Below are 25,305 nucleotides of genomic sequence, written 5' to 3'. Positions count from 1 at the left end.
TATCTGGTCATTATCACCACACGGTTAATAGCAATCCGCTGTGTGCAATTTGGCTGCTGTGTTTCAAATATTAAAAAACTTCAGAACTTCTTTCACTCTCACACCATCCCACACTGATCAGGCACATTTAGCAACTTGGCAACTGTCAGAAAGAATCATGAAGCGGGGTTAACGGCTGTTGCTCAGTTGGTAGCGTGTTCACTTCTGTAGGGTTGTGGGTTCAAGTCTCACTCCAGAACTTATAGCAAGGCAAATGTTGCGCTGTCCAAGGTCCTGTTTTACAGATGAGATGTTAAAATGAGGTCCCCTTGGGTGGATATAAAAGATCCGATAGTGTTATGTGGAGATGAGTACCTGACTTCTCCCTGGTGTCCAAGCCAATATATATCCCTCAAACCACAAAACAAAAGCAGATCATATGATCATTATCATTTTGCTGTTTCATAGTACAGAACTTGAGTATTGCTGAATAAAGAGACATGCTGTTGAAGCTTTTTTTTGTTGCATTCATCAGGCCACGTTTTCAAGAATGCCAATTGTAAAGAGAACAACAATTTACATCGCATGAGAAAAGAATGCTGATTGGTTGGCAAGTGGGCAGTAACTGGTGGTGGCATTGCCGTGGAGAATGCACCAGGGAGCAGTTAACTTCCCAACTTTTGTCTAAATTCAAACCAGGCAGGTTGACTCTGATTAGTCAAGGCATTGCCATGGGGACTGGACCAGAGAATGGCTGTCCCCCAGCTTTTGTTTCATGGAAAAAAAGCATAATACGTGGACATGCTCCTTCTGTCTGCAAAGGACAGGGCCTTGTGTGTGAATATACGTAGCTTCCAGCACATGTAAGTGAGCGAAACTGCAAGCATGGCTGATAATCTTAAATTGGTTGTTAGTGTAATTCTTAATACAATCAAATACTGGACTCTATATTTTTGATTTTACAAGCACAGGCTGGCTGTGTGCGTTCAGTACATTGCCTGTTTCAGGCAGCCAAAGGGACATGCTGTTTGACATGATCTGCCAGCCATTGGGATGCACAGCCTAAAAATCTGGCATCACACAGGCACTGAAATTCATATACCACATTACTCATCTGTTTAATAGGCAGAATGTCTTTTTGGCTGGATGGCAGCATCCTGTTAGTGCATAGCAGCAGTGTGAAATGGCTAGCTTCACCTGTTGCTTGAATTTTTGAGACACCTTACCCTAACCTGAGAAGCCCGGGCACTTTTCGGGACTGAAAGTGGCAGCCTTAGGCCCATTCATAAGTTTGCAGGATATACAACGATCAATGATCTAACCGGGGTAAAAGTCAGCAGGTCTGGCAGCATCGGCGGAGAAGAAAAGAGTTGATGTTTCGAGTCCTCATGGGTCATGAGGACTCGAAACGTCAACTCTTTTTCTTCTCCACCGATGCTGCCAGACCTGCTGAGTTTTTCCAGGTAATTCTGTTTTTGTTTTGGATTTCCAGCATCCGCAGTTTTTTGTTTTTATATTTTTGATCTAACCGGGGTAGTCATTATCCTGCAGGATGGCTTTGATGCACCATTTCAGCTTGGAGCTTGCACAGTGAGCAAATGGCTCGGGTCCTGTTTACAAGGCTGCTGATAAGGCCAATCACATAGCACGTGCAACAGTAGGAATCCCAATGCATATATTGATCAGTGAAGATAGGCCTGTGGTAGACAGTAGTAGAGAACCCCCTGGCAGGTTTTTCAACTAGCGCATTGAAGAAAGGGAGCTGGTTAGACTGCTCCATTTCAGAGGTGAAGGATGGAGCCCATTAAGGTGTGTAAGGAAATTCTTACATGCAGTTGCAGATTCAAATATAGCAAATGTATCATCTAGGTATCGGAAATATGCAAGGGGTGGGAGGTTAGGTGTCATTCCAGCGAATGCATATTTCTTGCAGAAAGCAACAAAGATGTTTTGTGACAGCTGGGCCTGAAGGGGATTTCATGGCAACGCCATCTATCTGGCCACACATGGTGTCATTAAAACTGAACTCTATTGCATGAGTTGCTGAGTTCATAAGCTCAACGAATGCTGATTCAGACAATAGCAACACGTCTAGATCGCCGTGGTATAGTGACACGGTGAAAATGTCTACGGCTTCCTTGAGCAGTACATTGGTGAGTTGGCTAGCAATGTCGCATGAGCACATGGAAACGGCATTGCTCGTGATACGCAAGTCCTGTATGGCCCTCGCAAAGTTGAAGGAACCCTTCACCATGTGTGCGAAAAGCTGTTGCTCACAGCTGATTGCACAACCAATTGGCCAATTCTTGATGAGCAGAATCAGCCATGGATAAGATAGGGCATGAAGGAGCATCACTTCCATGTGCCTTAGCCAGCCCACACAAAAGCGAACGAAGTGAGCCATGAGGACGAATCCTATTACATTCCACTTGCCAACGAATCAGCACTCTCTTCTCATGCATTATAAATTGTTGTTCCCTTTACAATTGATACCTTTGCAAATCTGTCCTGATAAGTGAAAGGCAAAAAGTTTCGACAGCGTGTCTCTCTTTTCAGCAACACATTGCTGCTTGTGGGAGCTTGCTGTGCACAAATTGTCTGGAGCGTTTCCTAAATTACAACAGTGATTACACTTCGCAAAGTGCTTAAGTGGCTATAAAGCGCTTTGGGATGTCCGGTGGTCATGAAAAGCGCCATACAAATGTAGGCCTTGATTTTCTTTTTAATAGGTCCATCCTGTTTATCAGGTGCTGCTTTCTGCTTTGCCGTGGAGGTGGACAGGCGCTCTGAAACTGCTAGCCAAGCAGCCTCCTTTCTAACTGCAGGAACTAATTTGATTGGCAGATCTGTCACTGGGAGAAATGTTTTACAGTGAGTCTGCTTTGATACATTGTGAGTGATGACTGCCTGGTATGTTTTGGCATGAACGAGGATTTCAAAGGATTGAGGAGTAAATAACACAAGCTCATTGTTTAATCCCCTTGCGAATTTCTACCGGACCAGGTAGTCGATGAGTTGGGGCTGGTGGAAGCATAACAGAAATGTAGCATTTCATAACACAGACCTGTATTCTGAGACACAACAACTGGCAAGTTTCTGAGGCATTTATTATTTATGAAACTTGTGGAAGGCACTGTTGAGCGATAAGCTGACTAATTACTGAAGCCCAGTTGCCCAGTAAAATCTCCTGTTTGCTTTTGTTTCTGCTCTGCTGAACTTTTTAATGAATTTGTCTCATAGTCTATCCTCTAAGATTTAGGGCAGGATTTTCTGGTCTGGCCAGCGGCGGGCTTGATCGATTCCTTTTGGCTGCTCTCCAAATTTTCCCACCCTGCCCTGCCTTGCCATCATGTTCGGCGCTGCCAAGACTGGAAAATCCCGCCTTTAAAGCTGGATTTTTGTTGGCTCTGCACCGGCGGAACTAGCGGACGCAGGGCTGTAGAAAAACAGGTGCAGTGCCTGTCCTGGCTCTCACCCATGAGTTGCGAGGCTCTGGTTTCCAGCTCCACTCGAGGGCTTGAACACCAAATTGTGGTTGTCACTCCAGTGCTGTTCTGAGGGGTTCCTGCACTGTCAGAGGTGCTGTGCTTGAGTAAAATGTTGGGGAGGTGGTGGCATAGTGGTATTGTCACTGGGTTAGTATTCCTGGGTGATGGCTTGGGTTCAAATCCCACCAGAGCAGATGTTGAAATTTAAGTTCACTAACAATTTAGACTTAAAAGTTTAATGATAACCATGAAGTGATTGTTGCAAGAAACCCATCTGACTCATTAATGCCCTTTAGGGAAGGAAATCTGCCTTCCATACCTGGTCTGACCTACATATGACTCCAGACCCAAAGCAATGTGATTGACTCTTAAATGCCCTCTGAACAAGGGCAGTTAGAGATGGGTAACAAATGAATGAATATTAAAAATAAAATCTGAGGTTGCATCTGCCTGCCTGGGCAATCCCTGTGGTAATATTTTGATCAAGAACGGGGTTGTTATACCCTGGCGTTCTGCCCAATATTTGCCTCAACATCACAAAATAGCCCCATTATCTGGTCGTGATCACGTTGACGTGTGTGGGAGCTTGCTGTGTGCAAATTGGCTGCCTCATGCCCTATATTACAGCAGTGCCCACCCTGCAGAAGTACTTCATTGGCTGCTTTGAAATGTCTGGCGGTCATGGAGAGCGCCAAATCAATGCAAGGCTCTCCTTTAGCCCTCACACCAGTCCCCATCCTCATCGTATCCTGGCAGAATTCCCATGAGCTGCCCCTGGAGGATGCAAAAAAACCAAAGGAATGGAGCGTCCCTTAATCCGCCCCACCCCCACAACCGACCACCCTAAGCCCAAGGTGATTGGACGACTGGAGGATTTTTGGCCGTGGTCCTGAGAAGGGCCTGCTCGCGGAAGCCAGGAGCTCAGCCATTGGCCAGTGAAGCCGGCTGAAGCCTTTTCTCGTCCCAGTTTCACAGCCGCACAGCCCAGCCAGCAGGACGCCGAAGCGGCCTTGGGGGGGATGAAGAAAAGCCCCCCCCCAAACCCGTGATAGGTATTGTCCCTGAGGCGTGACATTTCCGCCAGCTATCCCAAAGGACACAAATCAGGAAACACACGCCCTCGGCAGTCTGCCTGCGTTCCCTGTGGACCAGTCAGGAAAGGAGGGTCTTCTCACCAGCTCGCTGCAAAAAGCGGCTTGTTGCTCGGACCAGAGTAAAATACGGCAGCTGCTGCAAACCTGAAACAAAACCAGGAAATGCTGGGGGAACTCAGCAGACCTGACAGCATCTGTGGAGAGAGAAATTGAGCCAATGTTTCAAGTTGACCGCCTTTCATCAGGAAGGACACATGGACCAGAAATGTTAACTCGGCTCATTCTTCACCTTTAACGTGTTCTATTAACACACATTTTTGCACATGCAGCAAAGGTTTTATTTATAGGAACTGAGTCACAAGGTATGGGAACAATTGTTAAACTGGGGACAATAAAAAACTCAGATTGGCTCCAAGGAAGAATCAAAAGGACTCGAAACGTTAACTCTGTTTCTCTTTCCACAGGTACTACCAAGCGAGCTGAGTTTTTCCATTTTCTGTTTTCATTTCAGCTACAAGCCAGTTTTGTGTGGAGTAAAGGACAACCCAGGTTCATTGGCGGCTGCATCTGCCTTAAGAATATTCAACCAGTCAGTGTAATGGAGCTTTCCTTGTATCTAACCCTGTGCTGTACCTGTCCTGGGAGTGTTTCATGTGGACAGTGTAGAGGGAGTTTTACTCTGTATCTAACCCCGTGCTGTACCTGTCCTGGGAGTGTTTGATGGGGACAGTGTAGATGGAGCTTTACTCTGTATCTAACCCCGTGCTGTACCTGTCCTGGGAGTGTTTGATGGGGACAGTATAGAGGGAGATTTACTCTGTATCTAACCCCGTGCTATACCTATCCTGGGAGGGTTTGTGGTGGACAGTGTAGAGGGAGCTTTACTCTGTATCTAACCCCGTGCTGTACCTGTCCTGGGAGTGTTTGATGGGGACAGTATAGAGGGAGATTTACTCTGTATCTAACCCCGTGCTATACCTATCCTGGGAGTGTTTGATGGGGACAGTATAGAGGGAGATTTACTCTGTATCTAACCCTGTGCTGTACCTGTCCTGGGAGTGTTTGATGGGGACAGTGTAGAGGGAGATTTACTCTGTATCTAACCTCGTGCTGTACCTGCCCTGGGAGTGTTTGATGGGGACAGTGTAGCGGGAGATTTAATCTGTATCTAACCCCGTGCTGTACCTACCTGAGAGTGTTTGATGGGGACGGTGTAGAGTGAGCTTTACTCCGTATCTAACCCCGTGCTATTCCTGTCCTGGGAGTGTTTGATGGAGACAGAGTAGAGGGAGCTTTACTCTGTACCTGCCATGGATGTTTTTTTAAAATTATTTGTTCAAGGGATGTGGGCATCGCTGGCTAGGCCAGCATTTATTGCCCATCCCTAATTGCCCTTGAGACACTGAGTGGCTTGCTAGTCAATTTCAGAGGGCAGTTAAGAGTCAACCACAATTGCTGTGGGCCTGGAGTCACATGTAGGCCAGACCGGGTAAGGATGGCAGATTTCCTTCCCTAAAGGACATTAATGAACCAGATGGGTTTTTGCAACAATCGACAATAGTTTCATGCTCATCATTAGACTTTTAATTCCAGGCTTGACAGCGTAGAGTTTTACTTTGCCTCTCGCTGTACCTGACTTGGGTGCTAAAGGGTAAATTAACTTTGATTCTCCAGTGCTGATGTCGTGTAACATATTCTTATTAAAAAAAAATCACTAAAGAAAATCGATGCCATCATTGTGCCATAACCAAGGGGGACCCAAATGCACAGCACTGCAGAAGGTAGATCTCAGCACAGTTTCCTCCCAATTTTGTGAACATATTAATAGCAGGTGATTAATTACAAATGAGGCTATTTTCCCCCTGAATCCCCAGCCTGATTAATATCAGTGGAATGTTTCACTTGAACAGACGCAATTAATAAAACAGACACACACTTTAGCGCAGAAAGGCTCAGTTGGTCATTTATAATTTTGCTGGCAATAATTTTTTTCTTACAAAGCATGTCAAAGAATATACAGAATGTGCCTGAAATCGCAAGTGCCGATTTTGTGTTTAAAAGGCGTTCTTGTGACTTGGATGGTTTTATGGAATATAGAAACGCGCAACAGTCCAGCGGCAGCAGAGTGGGTTCTCGATCGTCCAACCCCCTCCCCCTCACCAGCCCCCCCCCCCCGCCCCCCCCCCCCCCCCACCCCCCCCCATGAAGATTGGCCTTTTTGAGGAATTTACACTGTGAGGAAACTTTGAAGGTCACGTCAGGGCTCAACAGAGTGCTGACAAGGCTGCACACTGGGGATGGGCCTCCAAGGTCACTTGGGGTTATCCGAGTGCACTCCAGATTGAGGGAGGTATTTGGTTACCAGAAATTCAGTATGTTTGTAGTCACTGAGGGAAAATGAGCAGCCCAACATGCTCTGGAGCGAACTTACACATGACAATTTGTTGTTCAGTAGTGCAGAACTTGGATATTGCTGAGAAAAGAGACATGCTGTCAAAGCTTTTCATCTTGCACTCATCAGGACAATTTGCAAGAATACAAATGGCAAAGGAATTGTTGTTCCCTTTACTATTTGGTTTTCTTGTGAATCTGTCCTGATGAGTTCAAGATGAAAAGTTTTGACAGCATGTCTCTTTTTACAGCCATATGACAATTTCTTTTCAGACCTGCTATTAACATGGTGCAGTCAAAATATGAAGTTGACTGTTAGATTCTGAAATGTTATAACCTAGAGTCCCCCCCCACCACGCCCCAACTCCTGTGTAGCACTGAGGGAGTGCTGCACTGTTGGAGGTGCAGCCTTTCGGATGAGACTTTGAACTGAGGTCCCGTCTGCCCTCTCAGGTGGACGTAAGAAGTTTCATGGTGGTGGAAGAAGAGCAGGAGAGCTCTCTGCTGTCCTGACCTATGTTCCTCTCTCAATCAACTGGGCCTCATATGGGTGATTGTTCATTTCATTTGTAGTTTGTTGGGCCTTGATGTGTTGGCTGTGGCTCAGTTGGCAACCCTCTTGCTGTGAGTCAGGAGGTCATGGGATCCCAGTCTCAATCCAGAGACTTAAATACGAATTCTCCTTGGAAGCAGTGATGGAGGACTACACTCTTGAAAGTGCTGTCCTTTGGATAAGGCATTCAACCAAGGGTTGATCAGACGGTTGTGACAATCTCCATGCCACAATCGCAAAAACGAACAGGGAAGTCTTCTCCAGCGTCCTGGTCAATGTGTGTCCCTCAGCAAAACTGACTGAAGCAGGTAACCTGGTCATTGCTGTCTGTGGGATCTAGCTGTGCACATCAAGGTTTCTACACTTACTTTGCCACGACAGTGACTTCAAATGTACTGAATTGGTTTCAAAATGGCTTGGGACGTCCTGAGGCCATGAAAGGTGCTATATAAATGCAAGCCTTGCTTTCTTGCTTTGTGGGCAAGTTGTCCCACAGAACAACCACAATTCACGAAGTAACGCATTGGTGCTGAAGAACCTCGAGATGCCCTGAGAATGTGATGTGTTATACATTTGTAAGGTCTTCCTTTACTCACTCGCCACTGAATGACGACTCCCGGGAATACTTGGAGCACAGGAAAATAGGAGGAGCCCATTTAGGCCCTTCGAAAAGGTTCTGTCATTCAATGAGATCATGGTTGACCTGTGACCTAACTCCATATACTTAACTTTGTCCCATATCCTTTAATGCCTTTGGCTAACAGAAGTCTAACAATATCCGTTTTAGAACTAACAATTGACCTAACACCCATTGCGACTTGCAAAAGCAAGTTCCAAACTGCTACTACTCCGTGGGTGGGATTTTACAGCCCTGCCCACCGCAAGGTCCTGCTGACGGTCAATGGACTTTTGGCTGAGCTGCCAAACCTCCTGGGGCAGGTCCTGCCAAGACCAGGCCGGAAAATCCCAGCCTGTGTTTTCCCTATTTTCAGCCCTGGAAGATCAGCCTCTGATCTTTTGACTGTGCCCTCTCGTCCTAGACTCCCCCAACTCTCAGAAGTGCTTTCTCCTAACCTACCTCCTGTTCCCCTGAAGAACTTAAAAATACTGATTAAATCGTCCCTTAGTCTTCACAATTCCAGGGAATACAACCCTAGCTTGTCTTCACATTTGAGCTTGGTATGCTCAATATGGTTTGGCGGGGTGTGTGAGAAAAGGCCTCTGTGTGCAATTGGAAGCACAATAATCCTAAATTTTTGTCTTCGTCTTACATGTATCTAGGCGAAGTAAAGATCTTCAGTTCCAGAAATGTTTTATCCCTTTCTCTTGGTTGAATTTTGTCCCAGTGTAGTAGAACTCCCTCTCCTGAAACATCCAGCAGAGGCCAAATCTAAAGAAAGCTGCAGCCAATTCTGGAGTCCCTGCTCAAAGATTGCTGTCGTCCCCCTCGTGTTTGACCAGCAATGCCCCAGATGATTGCTGTCTCATTAGTTATTACTCAGGATGATTTACTCTCCCACTTCCACATGCTGGAATCAGCTCTTTCTCCACAAGTCATTCCAACGCCCTCTGACGGATGGTAGAAAATCAATCTTCAATCCATCATCTGGAATCCGATTCAACTCATACACGCTCTGATATCCCATAAACTGTAGATTCAGTTCTGTAATCAGTGCTACTCCAAAAGTTGATCTCCTGGTATTCAGAAGCTTCAGAATGCCACGTTGTACTCTACTTTGTCCCACCTACACCCACATTGTATTCTAAACTTTAAACTACACTATTTTAGCTGTACCTCAGTTGGTAACACTCCCACCTCTTGGGATGAAAAGGTTCCCTTACAGGGAAGGTGGTAGCCAAGTGGCCTTGTCACTGACTAGCATTCCAGTGACCCAATATAATGATCTGGGTTTGAGTCCCACCACAGCAGATGGTGAAGTTCAAATTTAATAAAAATGTGGAATTAGAGGTCTGATGATGACCATGAACCCATTGTTATAAAAACCCATCTTGTTCACTAGGGAATTGGGGAAGGAAATGTGCTTTAGCCTACATGTGACTCCAGTCCCACAGCCCTCTGAACAAGGGCAATTATAGATGCCAGTGCCAATCAGCCAGTGATGCCCACATCCCATGAACAACCTGTATCCACTGGAGTTCAGAAGAATGAGAGGTGATCTTATTGAAACATACGTTATAGGAGAGACTGGAACTAGAGGACACAGTTTAAACATAAGGGGACTCCCATTTAAGATGGAGGTAAGGAGGAATCTTTTCGCTCGGAGGTTCATTAGCCTGTGGAATTCATTTCACAGGCAAGGTCATTGAAGTTGGATAGATTCTTGATTGACAAGGGAGTCAAAATGTATACGGGGTAGACAGGAGGGTAGAGACCACATTCAGATAAGCCATGATCTTATCAAATGATAGTGCAAGCTGGAGGGTCTGAATGGCCTACTGCTGCCCCTAATTCACATGAGTTAGCAGGTTGTAAGTTCAAATTCCACTCCAGGACTTGAGCGCAAAAATTCAAGGTTGCACTGCAGTGCACTACAGCACTGCCAGCGATACAGTCTTACAGATGAGAAATTAAATTGAGGCCCCATTTCCCCTCTAAGGTGAGTGTAAAGGAATCCATTGTGCTATTCCAAAGAGCTATCCCCAGCGTTCTACCTAACATTTGTCCCTAAATCAACCTCACAAATGCAGATTAGCTGGTCATTATCGCACTGCTGTTTGTGGGGTCTTGCTGTGTGCAAATCGTCCACTCTTTATCCTACATTACAGAAGTGACTGCATTTCAAATGTTCTTCATTGTCTGCAATGTACTCAGAGATGCCTGGTGATCCTGATCAACCGGAGTGGATGACTGAATCGGGACAGAATATAAGGATCGAGCAACTGGCAGAATTACAAATCAGGTGCAAGATCTTTCCTTGACAAAGCTCCTCCTTTGACCAACAACAGATTGCATTTATGAATCATCCCAAGACTTGATGGAGACATAACGTCGGGCTAGTGGAAATACCTGGGTGAGCAAAAGCTTCACCCAGAGGTGGGTTTTAAAGATGGAGAGGCAGAGGGTTTAAAGAAAGAGCGAGCTGCATTTGCGTAGCACCTTTCACAACCACTGGACACCTCAAAGCCCTTTACAGCCAAGAAGTACTTTTTAACATATAGTCACTGCTGTAATGTAATGAGCGGAGCAGCTGGGATTGCCAACCCTCCAGGATCAGCCAGGAATTTTAACTGAAGATTAATCTCCTGGATGCTGCTATGAGCAGCCTGAGAGAAAGATCATGGGTTCATTAAAGAAAATATTCTTTTTTCAAAAAAATACCCTGCAAACACCATTGTTAATTATATGAAATATTGCAGGTGGTTGACAGGGGAAGGCTGTTTGATTGGGCCAGTTAGTGGATTGAGAGGTCAGGAATACACCCAAGCAAACTTGACATATCTATCAGCTGCCCAGTTGTGTACAACAATCTCCCATGAACAGCAGTGTGACAATGACCAGAGAACCTGGGCAGAATTGTCCGGTTCCGAAGGCAGCAGGCACCATGGTGGGCGTGATTGTCGTAAAGACTCATCAGGTTCACTAACCTCCTTTAGGGAGGGAAATCTGCCCCCCCCCCACCTTACCTGGTCTGGCCTACATGTGACTCCCCAGACCCACAGCAACGTGGTTGACTCTTAAAAAAAAACAAAATGCCCTCCAAACTTGGGCAATTAGGGATGGGCAACAAATGCTGGCCTAGCCAGCGACGCCCACATCCCACGAACGAGCGAAAGAAAAAATTGCGACGAGGCCGAAATTCGGTTTTGCGCCGTTGTGAAAGCAGCTTGCAATGGCACGCTCCACCTGTCAATGGAAGGCCCTGTTTCCCACTGTCGCATGTTGGGAACCTTATTTCAATACTTTAGCATCTCATTGTAAACCCTGCTCACCAGAATCATCCTCCCACGCTGGATCATTCCGGCACGTCAACATGTTTCACGGCTGTACATAAGCGATGTTCACCCAGCGAGCTGCACTTCACTCGGGATTTCGAGGTTCATTTGCCTGGCTTGCTTCGGGTAGCACCTCGCAGTCATCAGCGCCAGGTTTCACAGGCAGCACCGCACCACTTTTAGGGGGCTCACGGGCAGGTCTCTACCCACCAGACCAGCCACGAAGCGGGGGAGGCTTTGCAATGGCTGCAGGGCTAGGTCTTTGCTTGGGGAGGAGGGGGGGAGAAGTGCCCTCAGGCAAGGGAGGAGGCTGCAGGGCGAGGGCTGTACTGAGGAAGGAGGGTACCCTAGGGGGTGTGTGGGGGCGCATGTTGATCTGTGCACGTGACCTCCAGAGGGTGAGAGCTGAGGGGACAGTCTCCAGAGGAGATGAGGCCAGATGGAGATGTGAGGGTGTGTGTGAGAGAGAGTGGGTGGTAATGTCCTTTGAGCTGGCAGTGAGTAAGATGCCAGTGGATGTATGCTGGGCTGGAGCATGTGAGTTTAGAGTGATGAGGTGGTTGCCTTACCCTGGCAGCAGTGGATGAGATCATTCATCCTCTTTCTGCACTGGATGGCCAACCTCTTGTGTGCAGCATTGGCACTAACCACCTCTGCCACTGCCTCCCAGCTGGAGTGGTGAGACTGATGGGTCTCCTGCGGCCAGAGCGGGGGTAGAAGACATTGTGGTGAGGCTCCACAGTGTCCTGAAGGCGTCCCAGGGACGCGTCACTGAATTGGGTATCTGCACTCTTCTTGGCTTTTGGGGTTAGGTCTTCATTCAAATGTCCGTAACGCAGCATCAGAAAAAATGTGGTTGCAAACTGAAGGCTTCATGCAGCCCGGGAGTGTCCGGTGAGATGGAAACTGTTCCACTTCCATGTAGTAATGTCACTGACCTGTGTTAGCAAGTTCTCTCTTTCAGCCTCAGCTGTTGATTCTTTAAGAGTTGCTTGTCATTTTTAACCCGTAGGCCTGGATACAGACTATTGGGCAAGAAAGAACTTGCCTCTCACAGCTAAACTAATAATACCCTTCATTACGAGTTTGTAAAGTTAGGGTGTAGCCAACTCACCCATGAGGCCCCAGCATGGGTTAGAAACCAGATTGAAGCAGGCAAAGTTGGTAAAGAGGAATTATCTCGATATGCAACAAATGTTTCAATATGTTCAGCAAACTGGAAGTAATTATACCAGGAAGTTGTTGTCTTGCATTTCATAGACCAATTTAAGAAGTGCCATAGCAACAGAATGCCTTTCTAGAAAGGATTAAGGAAGCACAGGGCAGTTTATCAGGAATGACATTGAGTTGGATATATGCAGATAGCGTGTATAAAATCGACACTCTGCTGACCTCCCATCTACAGTGCAGGAGACATCTACATGGCTGACCCCCATTAAATGACTCCTTCTGAAAAGACTCCACATGAATGACCCAACTGAACGACCCCTCATGAATAAGCCCTCTTGATAAAACCCATGGGAATGAGCCCACGCAGATCTTCCCTCATGGCCTGACGGTCCTTGACTGACCCCCCCATGCAAGAGTCATCTGGAGCATTTGGAGACCTTCAAATTCTGGACATAAAGTAATGCGAGAAGAGACTTTTCAATTCATTGTGTTTTTGTCAGAGATGACAGGACAGTGTAAAACATCCCTCCAGTTCCTGAATGACCAAAGAGTTGAACCAATGAAGCCCTGCAAGATGCTGTCAATTATTTTAGGGTTTTGGGCCAGAGTCCATTTTGTTATCCAAATAATTCTTCAGGCTTCCTGTAATCCTAAACCTTCCGCAGAAGGCTGATATTTTGATGAATTAACACGCAAAGTATGAATGGGCATCGAACTGGGCATGTGTGCAGTTGGAGTGATATGCCACTGGGTGTCGATACCCTTTTAGTAAGTGTGGTTATCACAGCACGGAAAAGAGGCAAGTTAGCCCATTGTGCCAGAGCCAGTTCTTTGAAAGAGCTATCCAGTTCATCCCACTCCCCTGCCCTTTCTCCAAAGCCCTGCATCCTTTTCAAGTCTTTATCCAATTCCTTTCTCCCTCTGACGAAGAGTCATCCGGACTCAAAACGTTAACTGTGCTCCTCTCCGCAGATGCTGTCAGACCTGCTGAGCTTTTCCAGCTATTCCTGTTTTTGTTCCTTTTTTTTCAAAGGTGCTTTCGATCTGCTTTCACCACCATTTCAGGCAGCACATTCTAGACCATAAAAAGTCATGCATTCAGAATAATAAAACTCCACCTCATCTTCTCCCTTATTCTTTCGCCGAATCGTTAAGTTTAATTTGAGGCCAGAGCGTCCCAATTCTTCACTGGAAAATCAGCGTTGAAGACCACGTACAGAAAAGGCCGTGGGCTGCAAGCGGTGGAAGATTTTATAATGTTGGCAAATTGCCTGGATTCAATGTGAAGGGACGATGGTGGTGAGAGAGTGGCTGCACGTGCAGGGTGTGAAAACTGGCCAAAAGTACAACGTCGGCAATAGCGAGGGGCCCATTTTACGCTCTGCCCCGTTACTTGCCTGACTGGAGCTCCTCACAACCCCACACCCACACCCCAGTTTCAATGCCCTCTGCTGGAGTTGGGAGGCAACAACGAATCGGCTGCTAAGGAGGTTGCCACTTGAGTAACGGAATAGATGCTGGTCCAAAATTCCAGAATAACTGACGGCACCTCACAGGATGACACTGGTACAACTCTTGGGCCAGCTCAGCATCAGAGAGATATTGGCACTGCCCTGAAATTAGCGGTCTCCTTAACAAAAAACGAATTGGCTTTTCTCACATTGCCTTGCGTTCAGCATTTGAAAGGCTCCCAACTCTCAGCACAACTCATTTGACTCAACGTGAATCACTTTGGTCATTCAAGAAGTGTCACCCTATGGCAGATCTTCTGTGTGGGCTCATTTCCGTGGGTTTGATTCCGGGGGGATGGGGGTGGTCATTCATCTTGATTTGCTTTTGTCCTTCTTCTGTTCTTACCAAAGTGGATTTCACTCCCTCCATATCTTACCAACTTTAGACCTGTAGATCATTTGTCAAAGTTGCTGGTAACAGTTTAAAGTTTTTTTTTTCTTTGGTATGGCATTAGTTAACTTCTACAGTGCTATTTACCTCTAGAAATTCAATACCAAACTAATTATTTTCAGTGCAATGTTAATTATCATGAGTGGCCCAGACATAAGGATTGTCACGCTCAATTATACCAATGTAATACTCGGTCTCTCGAATTGACTCATTCACCTTTAGCAGTACAGGTATAGTTCTGATGTCTGCCATGACTCCATTAGTAACACCTTTTCGTCTGTGCGTGATGGTTGTGGGTTCAAGCCCCCCTGGTCTGTGCACATAAGCACAATCTGCTGCTAGATTGCTGCACTATCAGAAGTGTCATCTTTTAGACAATAATTTAAGCCAAGACCCTGTCTGCCCTCTCAGGTGAACATAAAAGACCCAATTGGGGTATTTGGCATAGTAAAGGTCAATGTGGGATTGGTACAGTACCACAGTGTAATGTAAAGAGACACATGACCTGAGACAAGAGAGAGCTATGGACTGGATAGAGACCTGTGTAGAAGCCAGCATGGAGTTAGCTCCTAGCTTGAATGGTGTTATCAATAAACAGTTAATGTTTAACCATGTGAGACCCAGAACCTCTTTGTGAGACTGACTGAATGTACAACATACAACACCAATGATACTGAGGAAGAGAAGGTGAGTTCTCCTTGCTATCCTGGAAATTATTTATCCCTCAACCTGCATCAGTAACGCAGCTTAATTGGTCATTTACCTCGTTCCTGTGTGTGTGTGTGTGAGAGCCCTTGCGGTGTGTGAATTGCTTGTCGTGGCTTCTTGAAACTACGGAAGTGACTAACTTTAAAAGTGACTGTAAAGAGCTTCGAGGCATCCTCAGGCTCTGTAAGGAGCGACATGATTGCAAGCTATTTTGTCCTTTTTTCTTAACGTTACCAGTTATCTCAGGCTCCAGCGCAGTCTGGGCTTGCAATAATGATTGTGATGAACGGCACAAGGTGGCAGAAGTTTCATTGGCCAAATGACCACCTGTGCCATGGCATCCATGACTCCGTGTCACTGTTTTGTAAAGGTCCATGGGCCACAAAGACCGATAAAAGCCATGGGAGTCACCCGGGACAGGTAGATCTCTTCCCCCACTAGGCCACAGGGAATGTAGACAACCAGGGATTGGATACTTGTTCCCTCACTGGACTCCCAGAGTTAAAAATAACAAAGAATAGAAAGCATATTTCCTTTAAAGCAGCTGCCTCCTTTGTTGCTATGGCTTCAGATGCAGATGGGAGCTGTTTTCTCCTCATCCATCATGATGGCTAGAAACTCATGACAGGATTTGGAAAACATCACTACAGAATCACAAAGCAACCATAAGTTCCAATTTTATTTTGGCTTTCTTTCCCTTCTCTTGCTTCTTTGCCTCCTGTAATGTCCTTGCAAGGCTCCAGGGGAGATGAAACCCTTCTGTACCTCACCCTTGCATCCCCCCTTGATGTGCCAAACAGCAAGTGTGGGCACACCAGTTGACCATGGAGGAGGCCGTAGCTGAGCCCGTACCTTGTCACTCTTGCTCACACACCCACTGTTCAGGAAGAGGTCTCACGCATGCACACGAAAGGCAAACCTGCATTTATATAGCATCTTTCACGACCTTCGGGAATTCCAAAGCACGGCCGCAATGTAGGAAACTCAGCAGCCAAATTGCACACAGCAAGATCCCACAAACAAGAAAAGTCACAAGATTTTATTTTTTTTGATTTTAGCCTTGTGGTATGACGGAAATATATTGGCTGTTCTTCAACATAGTGCCCAATCAGATTGGCTGGCAGCTCTCTGAGGCGGGACTTCCTCACGAGCGAGGGGCGGAAGTCCCGCCTCCAGACAAGTAACGCTTCTCCGAGCATTAAGCGGCTGCGGGGCAGCTAGTGTGGGCGGGATGTCACTGACTCCCCGGGAGGCAGGGCGGGCAACCACACCCCCTGAAAGGTCCCGGTCGCTCCTCCGTTTAGGACCTCACCACAGGCCACACCACTCTTACCATACCACCCTGGGAAGCTCATCCTAAATGTTGTGCTCAGTTTTTTGGAGTGGGATTTGAGTCCACCATCTTCTAGATGTGAGTGTGGTTGCCTTACTCTTCTTCAAATCATGTTATGGCATTTTTAGGTCACTTACGAGGGTAGACAGGGCCCTGGTTTAACACTTCATCGTGGGATTTGAACCTGCATCCCCAGAGCATTAGCCTGGACCCCTGGAGTCCACTGGCCAAGGCACCAGGAAGAATGCCCCTGCTCTTCTTCAACAGTGTGGCATGGGATCTTACCCATCCCCCTAATGGGCAGACCTGACCTCGGTTTCATGCCTCAGACAGTGGAGCATTCCCTCAGCACCGGACTGGAGCGTCAGCCTTGGTTTTTGTGCTCAGGTCTCTCCAGGGGGGACTTGAACCCACAGCCTCACACAGGTTCTGATTCATTGCCAATGCTGAGTGACGTCTGCCCCATTGGCACTTGCCAACAGCATGACAGTGCCCCGCTCCAACATGAACCCCAGACGTGCCACTGCTCCTGAACCACATCGGGTAAGTGTGTTTCTCACGTGTCGGCGCAGACTCGATGGGCCGAAAGGCCTCTTCTGCACTGTGATTCTGTGAAGGGCAAAGTGCCTGGGGACAGTCTGAAACGATTCGAAGGTTTATCACAATATACTAGCTGCTCTGACAATGTTCCCCTTTCCTTTTTTAATTCATTGCCTTTCCCATAAGTGGATGGCATGCTTTGTCTTTCGAAACTCATGTCACAATCACCAGGTTTTAGATAGCCAACCTCCTGCTATTCTGGGAGACAGCCTAGTCTACCTGTACAAAACCTCGATAAAGATTTCAATCAAGAACACACAAAAAAAAATACACACATGAAATAATGGAAAGGGGCTGATATTTTTGGAATAGGAAGAAAAGGAGAAAATAACAATCAAAGCCCTGGAGAGCAATAATAACTATCGCTGAAAGCACTCTTGTGTCATTGTCTCAGTGCTCTGGTAACCATTTTCATTCAGCAGCCTTTATACCAAATAATTGCCTCTTCTCTTCTCCACTCAGACATGTGCTATTTGTACTGAGACAATGTCTCTTGTTCAGGACCCATCAAAACTTCATAAACTGCTTGTCTCTCAGGAACTGAGAGTGAACGATCCTGAGTGGCCAACATATATGAATAAACCTTTACGAAGGGGGGAACTTGGAACACAGAAAGAAAAGAGAGTCCTGGCTTTATTACTGCTGAGTGTAAGATGGTCTCCATAAGGTAGAGATAATGAAGGAAAGTGTCAGCCAGCCTTGACGAGTGATTTCAACTGATCTGCTATTAAATAAAAAGTGAATATGGGTTTGAAGGAAAGTGCAGGGTTATTCCAGCACCTTGTGTGGAAGCCTAATGGTTCTGTAAATGCAGAGGAGGACAGACAGAGAGAGAGAGAGAGAGAGAGAGAGAGAGAGGCGATTGAGTGAATGTGTAATTTGGGCTTAATCTTCTCAGATCAGATAAAGAAATATGGGCCGCAGGCTTTATGCAATCTCAACCTGAAAAGATTGGGACTTGGGGATAGCTCCAAAGGAAAGGTCGACCAAGAAGTTTATTAATTCTATTCAATGTTGCGATGAAACAGTCAGCGATTATATAACAGCGATGTGCCTTACATGTGGTGAGACCTCTCAAAGCACTCGTAGGAGTGTGGTCAAACTAGATTTAAATCTGAGCCACAGAAGCACAGTTGAGGCATAGGTTTTACAGACCCTCCTAAAGGAGGAGAGAGAGGTGGGGTGGGGGCGCACCTAGGCAGCTGAAGGCACGGTTGTTAATGGCGGGGGGTGAAGGAGATTGGGGACGCACGCATGGCAGAGTGCACACACTGGGGAGTGATTGGGGACGCGCACACGGCCATAACTGGAGGAGTGCAGAGACGTCAGGGCATTGTAGAGCAGAAAGGCGGATAAGAGATATGGGAGGGTAAAGCCGTGGAGAGATTTGAACATGACAATTTTAAATCTGAGGCCCAGTTGGAACCAATGAAACTCGGCGAGCACAGAGTTGACGATCGAGTGAACTGGACTTTGAGCGAGTCAAGAAAGAGGCAGCAGAATTTCAAATGAAGAACAAAGTATCTTACAGCTTCAGAGTAGTAGTCCGCTTCCAACTTGAGACAATTGCTTCCATTTTATCTCATCTTCACTAAAAGGCCTCCATTTAGAGACTATAATGGCTGTTTCTCCAGTGCATTGGGAGATGGACAGTGTGTGACAGTGTGCAGCAGTCTGACTAACCATTGCTGTCTGACCTTGGTCACAGGTGAAGCTTTCTCTTAAACTTGAGAACAAATCCTGGATTTCCTCCAAGATTTGTGGAATTATCAAAAGCTATACTAGTTGAGCTGATGTCGAATATGCGGAAGTATCCTCCTAATCTTAGAATATGCCCCAAAATGGGTGAAAATGGGCACAAATCAACATAAACAATTGGGACCTACAGAAGCTGAACCCATTTACCATTTGAGTTTTAAAAAAAAAAGCAAGCCTTGCATTCATATAGCGCCTTTCCCAAACACCGGATGTCTCAAAGCACTTTACAGAAAATGGAGTCCTTTTGAAACGTAGTCCAAGTTGTAATGTAGGAAACGCGGCAGCCAATCCGCTCACAGCAAGCTCCCACGAACAGCAACAGGAGAATGACCCAAATAACCTGTTCTTATGATGTTGATTGAGGGGTAAACACTGGTCGGGCCACCTCCTTCGAAATAGTGACTGGGGATTCTTTATGCCTGGCTGGGAGAGCAGACAGGGACATACTTCAACATTTCATGGACAAAAGCAACATCACAGTATTGCCCAGGAGTGGGTATACCAAGCCTAGACTTATTGCACTCAAGTTCTGAAGGAAGATTTGAACCCACACCCTGTCAGCTCAAGAGGTGAGCACACTACCAACTGAGCTAGGATCAATGAATAAAGATTCCACCTTGTTTAACCATTTCTATGTGCACAAAATGGCTACTGTGTTTCCTACATTACAAGAGTGACGACACTTCGAATGCACTTCGTTGGCTGTAGTGTGCTTTGGGAAATCCTGTGGTCTTGTAAGGCGCTATATAAACGTAAGTCTTTCTTTTTTGATAACCCTGCAAAGATTTTCTTCAAGTATTTATCCAATTCCGTCTTGAAAGTTACTGCTGAATCTGCTTCCAACATCCTGTCAGGTAATGCATTTCAGGTCAGAACAACTCATTGTTTAAAAATAATTTCTTCTTCTCTTTCCTCTTGTTACTTTGCTAATTATTTTAGATCTGTATCCTATGGTTACCAATACTTCTGCCAATTTTATTTTGCGCTGGTTCATAGAATTTCACTGTCACAGCCAGGCCTCAATTTATTGCCCATCCCTAGTTGCCCTTGAGAAGGTGGCGGTGATCTGCCTTCTTGAACCACTGCAGTCCACATTGTGTAGGTACAACCACAGTGCTGTTAGGAAGAGAATTCCAGGATTTTGACCCAACGACAGTGAAGGGACAGCAATATAGTTCCAAGTCAGAATGGTGAGTGGCTTGGAAGGGAATTTCCAGGTGGTGGTGTTCCCATGTGTCTGCTGCCCTTGTCCTTAGGGGTGGTAGTGGTCGCAAGTTTGGAAGGTGCTGTCTAAGGAGCCTTGGTGTGTTGCTGCAGTGCATCTTGTAGATGATACACACACTGCTGCCACTGTGCTGTGGTGTTGGAGGGAAGTGAATGTTTAATGTGGTGGATGGGATGCCAATAAAAAGGGTTGCTTTGTCTTGGGCGGGGTTAAGTTTTTTGAGTGTTGTTAGAGCTGCATGTAAAAAGTACTGCAATGCACTCATCGCTTGTGCCTTGTGTAGACAGGGCTTGGAAAGTGAAGAGGTAAATTACTCTTCACAGAACCTCCAGCCTCTTACCTGTTTTTGTAGCCCCAGTATTTATATGGCTGGTCCAGTCATTTCTGGTCAAAGGTAACCCCCTCACCAACCCTGCCTCCCCCACGGTTCCCAACAAACCCAGGGTGTTGAAGGTTTCCACAGTGGTAATACTTTTGAATGTGGAGGGGAGATTGATTCTCTCTTGTTGGAGATGGTCATTACCTGAAACTTGTGTGGCACAAATGTTACTTACTACTTATCAAACCAAGCTTGAATATTGTCCAGATGTTGCTGGATGCAGGCCCAGGCTGCTTCTGTAACTGAGGAGTTGCCAAGGGCACTGTGCAACCATCAATGAATATCTGCACTCCTGACCTTATGTTGGAGGGAAGGTCATGAAATAGCTGAAGATGGTTGGGCTTAGGACACTACCCTGAGAAACTCCTACAGTGATGTACCAAGGCTGAGATGATTTGGCCTCCAACAACTACAGCCATATTCCTTTGAGCTAGATACGTCTCTAACCAGTGGAGAGATTTCCCCGTGATTCCTATTGTTTGTGAAACTGTTCCTCCCTGCCTATTCTGATCATTCTGAACACCTCTATCCAAATCTTCTCCTAACCTTCTCTGCTCAATTCCAGCTTCTCTTGTCTTTCGACATAACTCGAGTCCCTCGTTCCTTGTCAATTCGCTTCATAATTTTGGAAAAACTTCAATTGGGTCACCTTGAAGTCTCCTTCTATTTTTCCAAAGAGAACACGACCAACTCGCACATCAATTAAGCACCGGGCACCCAGGGACTGCTTTCTTTTACTTTCCTTGTTCCCCAACAATTGACCAAGCTTCCAGAGTTCCTTGGCTCACTGGGGAAGTGACGGTCACCCACAGGTACCTACCTCCCTGTTACGGAAGGGCAAAGTCTCTCTGCCGGCGTGACAGGCAGCACCTTCATCCGGCCGAGATGTGCTTCTCATTGCATGTTGATAGTGTCAGCCATTACACTTTCATTTATTATAATTTCTTCAGGCAAGATATTTTTAGTGCCGCTGCAGTCTGCAAGAGAGTGAGCAACAAACAGCCGTTGATGAATACATCACACTCGGAGCAAATATATTCAGAGAATATTCAGGCTTTGTGTAACCATCATATTAACTGATACTTCATGGTAACCTGTGACTCTAACCAAGGGGACCTTGAAAATCTAGACAGAGCCCAAGTAATTGGGCAATGATCACTGCTGCAGAACTGTGATATAATCATTTACTGTACATCTCTGGTTTGATGCAGAAGAAAGTCGCCTTTTTTAAACAGGCAGGTTGTTTTCACACTGACGTGTCAGTGGGCCTGACAAGCTCTGCTACTTTTGTTTAAAAGTGTCATCTATTCTGATGCGTTTTACTCCTTTAAATAGAAAATAATCCCAATCCCCTCCCCCCCCGACCCCCACCCCGCCCCCATGTGTGTTTTAAAGGGGCTGCTGACCCAGCCAATGCTGTTTCGTTATAAATCTCAGCCCAAACATCTCCCCAGGCGTTGAGAGCCCTGACGCTGACCACCTTGCTTTCCTTCGATCTCAGCCTGTCTCCCCGGCAGCTGGCTGTTGCCTGGGTTATAACAAAAAGGACTTGCATTTATTTGGCGCTTATCATGACCACCGGGTGCCTTTGCAGCTAATGAAGTGCTTTTGAAGTGTAGTTCGCTGTTGTCATGGAGGAAATGTGACAGCCAATTTGCGCACAGCAAGCTCCCACAAAACCGAAATGTGATGATGACCCAGATAATCAATATTTATTAAGCGTTAAGTATTGGCCAGGACACTGGAAAATTCTACTGCCTTTTTTCCAAATAGTGTTATAAGATCTTTTGCATCTATCCAAGCAGGCAAATTTGGTTTAACATCTCGTCTGAAAGATGGCACCTATGACAGCATAGCACTCCCTCAGCACTGCGGTAGAGCGTCCGTGTAGATGGTTGGTGGATTTGGACCATCCTTCAGTACTTTGTCCAAGCTGGCCTTAATTCGCACGTGAACATCAACAGCGAGCGTTGGCTGGCTCTTCATCCTTAAGAGGCATCATTGAACAGCTTGGCCCACTCCTCATCCAACTCGCTTCCAGACACTCTTCCAGCCCGATCTCCGGATAGCATTAGTAGGGTATTCTGGTTGATGCCCCCTACTTAGATCGGGGAATATCAAAGAATGAACCCAACAGCGGGCAGATGACTCAACAGAGCAGTAGTGAACCTGGGACATACCCCCAGTCTGAGTAGTTCAATGTCACCCTGACATTACCAACTCCTCCTTTCTGAGAATTTGCATTGATAAGTTTCATACAGTCCAAGTTTTGCCAGCAAGCAGTGACCCAAAACATTCATTGCTCCCATCTACAGCCTTGTTACTTGCAGGGCAAAGCTCCCTCAACTCTGCCCCCTACTGCATCAGCCTAATGTTGTCCCCTCACCCATCAGCTTCTCAAAGTATGGAACCGTTCCTGTTCTGAACCATCTCAACTTTATTGTTAATGCTGAAAAAAAGAGACATGTCGAAGCTTTGCGTCATCAGGACACTCGCAAGAATACCTCTTCTCATGCAGTATAAATTGTTGTCTTCCCCTTATATCAGTATTCTTGCGAGTGTCCTGATGAGTGCAAGTTGAAAAGCTTTGACATGTCTCTTTTTTCAGCAATATTCAAGTTCTGCACTACCAAACGATTATTTACTGTTTTCATTCTTGAGGTGTGAGCATCATTGGCAAAGCTGGCATTTATTGACCATTTCTAGTTGCTTTTGGGTAGCTCCCTAGGTCATATCAGAGGCAGCTGAGACTCAACCACATTGGTTGGGGACTGCAGTCACATATAGCCCCAAATCAGGTGAGGATGGCAGGTTTCCTTCCCAAAAGGAACATTAGTGAACCAGCTGGGTTTGACCAGAAACATAACTGGACCAGCCAAATGGATACTGTGGCTACAACAGAAGGTCAGTGGCCACGAATTCTCTGCCAAGTAACTCAACTCCTGACTTCCCCAGAGCCTGTCTACAAAGCACAAGTCAGGAACGTGACAGAACACTCTCCACTTGCCTGGATGAATGCAGCTCCCACAACACTCAAGAAGCTCGACACCATCCAGAGTAAAGCAGTCCGCTTGATTGGCACCCCATCCACAAACATTCACACCCTCCACCACCGATGCACAGCAGCAGCAGTGTGTGTACCATCTACAAGATGCACTGCAGCAACTCACCCAGGCTCCTTTGACAGCACCTTCCACACCTGCAGCCTCTACCATCTAGTAGGACAAGGTCAGCAGACGCATGGGAACACCACCACTTGGAAGTTCCCATCCAAACCACTCACCGTCTTGACCTGGAAATATATCACAGTTCCTTCACTGTCACTGGGTCAAAATCCTGGAAGCCCCTCCCTAACAGCACCATGGGTGTACCTACACCACGTGGACTGCAACCATTTAGGGGAGGCAGCTCACCACCACCCTCTCAAGGGCAATTAGTGATGGGCAACAAATGCTGGCCTAGCCAGCAACACCCACATCCTGTGAAAGAATACATTTAAAACAAACAATCTGATGAATTCATGGGCACTTTTATTGCCAACAGCTTTCCAAAAAAAAACATTTCCAGATTTTTTTACTGTATCTAAATTCAAATTAGAATTCTCAATCTGCCATGGTGGGATTTGGGCTCTATTTGGCCACACCTCTAGGTTGTTAGTCCATCAAGATAAATATGACACTAGTGTAACAGTCTGGGTCAAATTCAAACCCCGGGGTCAGTATCCACACCTTATCCTCAAAACCTGGATAAAATGGGCCTAAGTCAGTGGCACCATTAAAATCAAGACCAGGGGGATTGCAGTGGGAACAGGGCATTTAGTGCACCCCTCAATTTTTTTTTGCCTCTCACTCATCCCATTCCAACCAGGATGGTGCATTTAAAATTGGGGCCTTGCCAAACAGGAGTAGGCCATTCAGCCCCTCAAACCTGCCCCTTCACTCAGTTAGACCTTTCCACGGACTATATCCTAACTCCATCTCCCGACATTGGTTCCGTAAACCTTAATACCCTTGCCCAAAAAAGAGTTTGAGCATTACCCTTTGAGCATTTGTTGCCCATCCCTAATTGCCCTTGATCTGAGTGGCTTACCAGGCCATGCCAGAGGATTGTTGAATTCTACCAGCTGCCATGTTAGGAATTGAACCCATGTGCCCAGAGCATTATCCTCAGCTTCTGGATTCCTAGTCAATTGACATTACCCATTACTTGGACTATAGTTTTATTGAACGCACTAAGGCTTGCCAGCACGGGAAAGAAGCACAACTAAATTTTCACAGTAATAAGATGAGAATTTTCTTTGGAATGTATCCCTTGCCAAGCAATTAGAGGCATGAAATTATGTTGAGGGATTTTCACCAGTAATTACTGCACCTGCAGTATGTGCACAATTGCATTAACCATATCCAAAATATAATGAGATGCCACAACGGGAGGGATCAGCTTTTTATGGGTCTTTTCTTATCACGACTCCTCCGCTGTTCGACTTCGTGCAGTCAAGTCCAAGAGATACAAGTGGCCTGTGAAGTGTGAGTGGGTCTCAACTTGCCTCAATTAGGAGAAAAATCCCCATTGAATGGGCTGCTGAGAAAAAGATGTATATATAAAATAGCACAGCATGCCGAAGCAACACAAAAGCAATTGAGCCCGATTCCTAATAAGAATACCGTTGAGCCTGAAGAAATCGGGAGGAAGATTTAATTAGGTCCATCTTCGGGTCTGAAGCATGCAGAGCCCACCGAGCACAGTTCAGAAATGCCAGGCCTGACACTCA

The sequence above is a fragment of the Carcharodon carcharias genome, chromosome 30, assembly GCF_017639515.1.
Source record: "Carcharodon carcharias isolate sCarCar2 chromosome 30, sCarCar2.pri, whole genome shotgun sequence".
NCBI classification, from domain to species: domain Eukaryota; kingdom Metazoa; phylum Chordata; class Chondrichthyes; order Lamniformes; family Lamnidae; genus Carcharodon; species Carcharodon carcharias.
Note: the sequence above shows the minus strand (reverse complement) of the source record.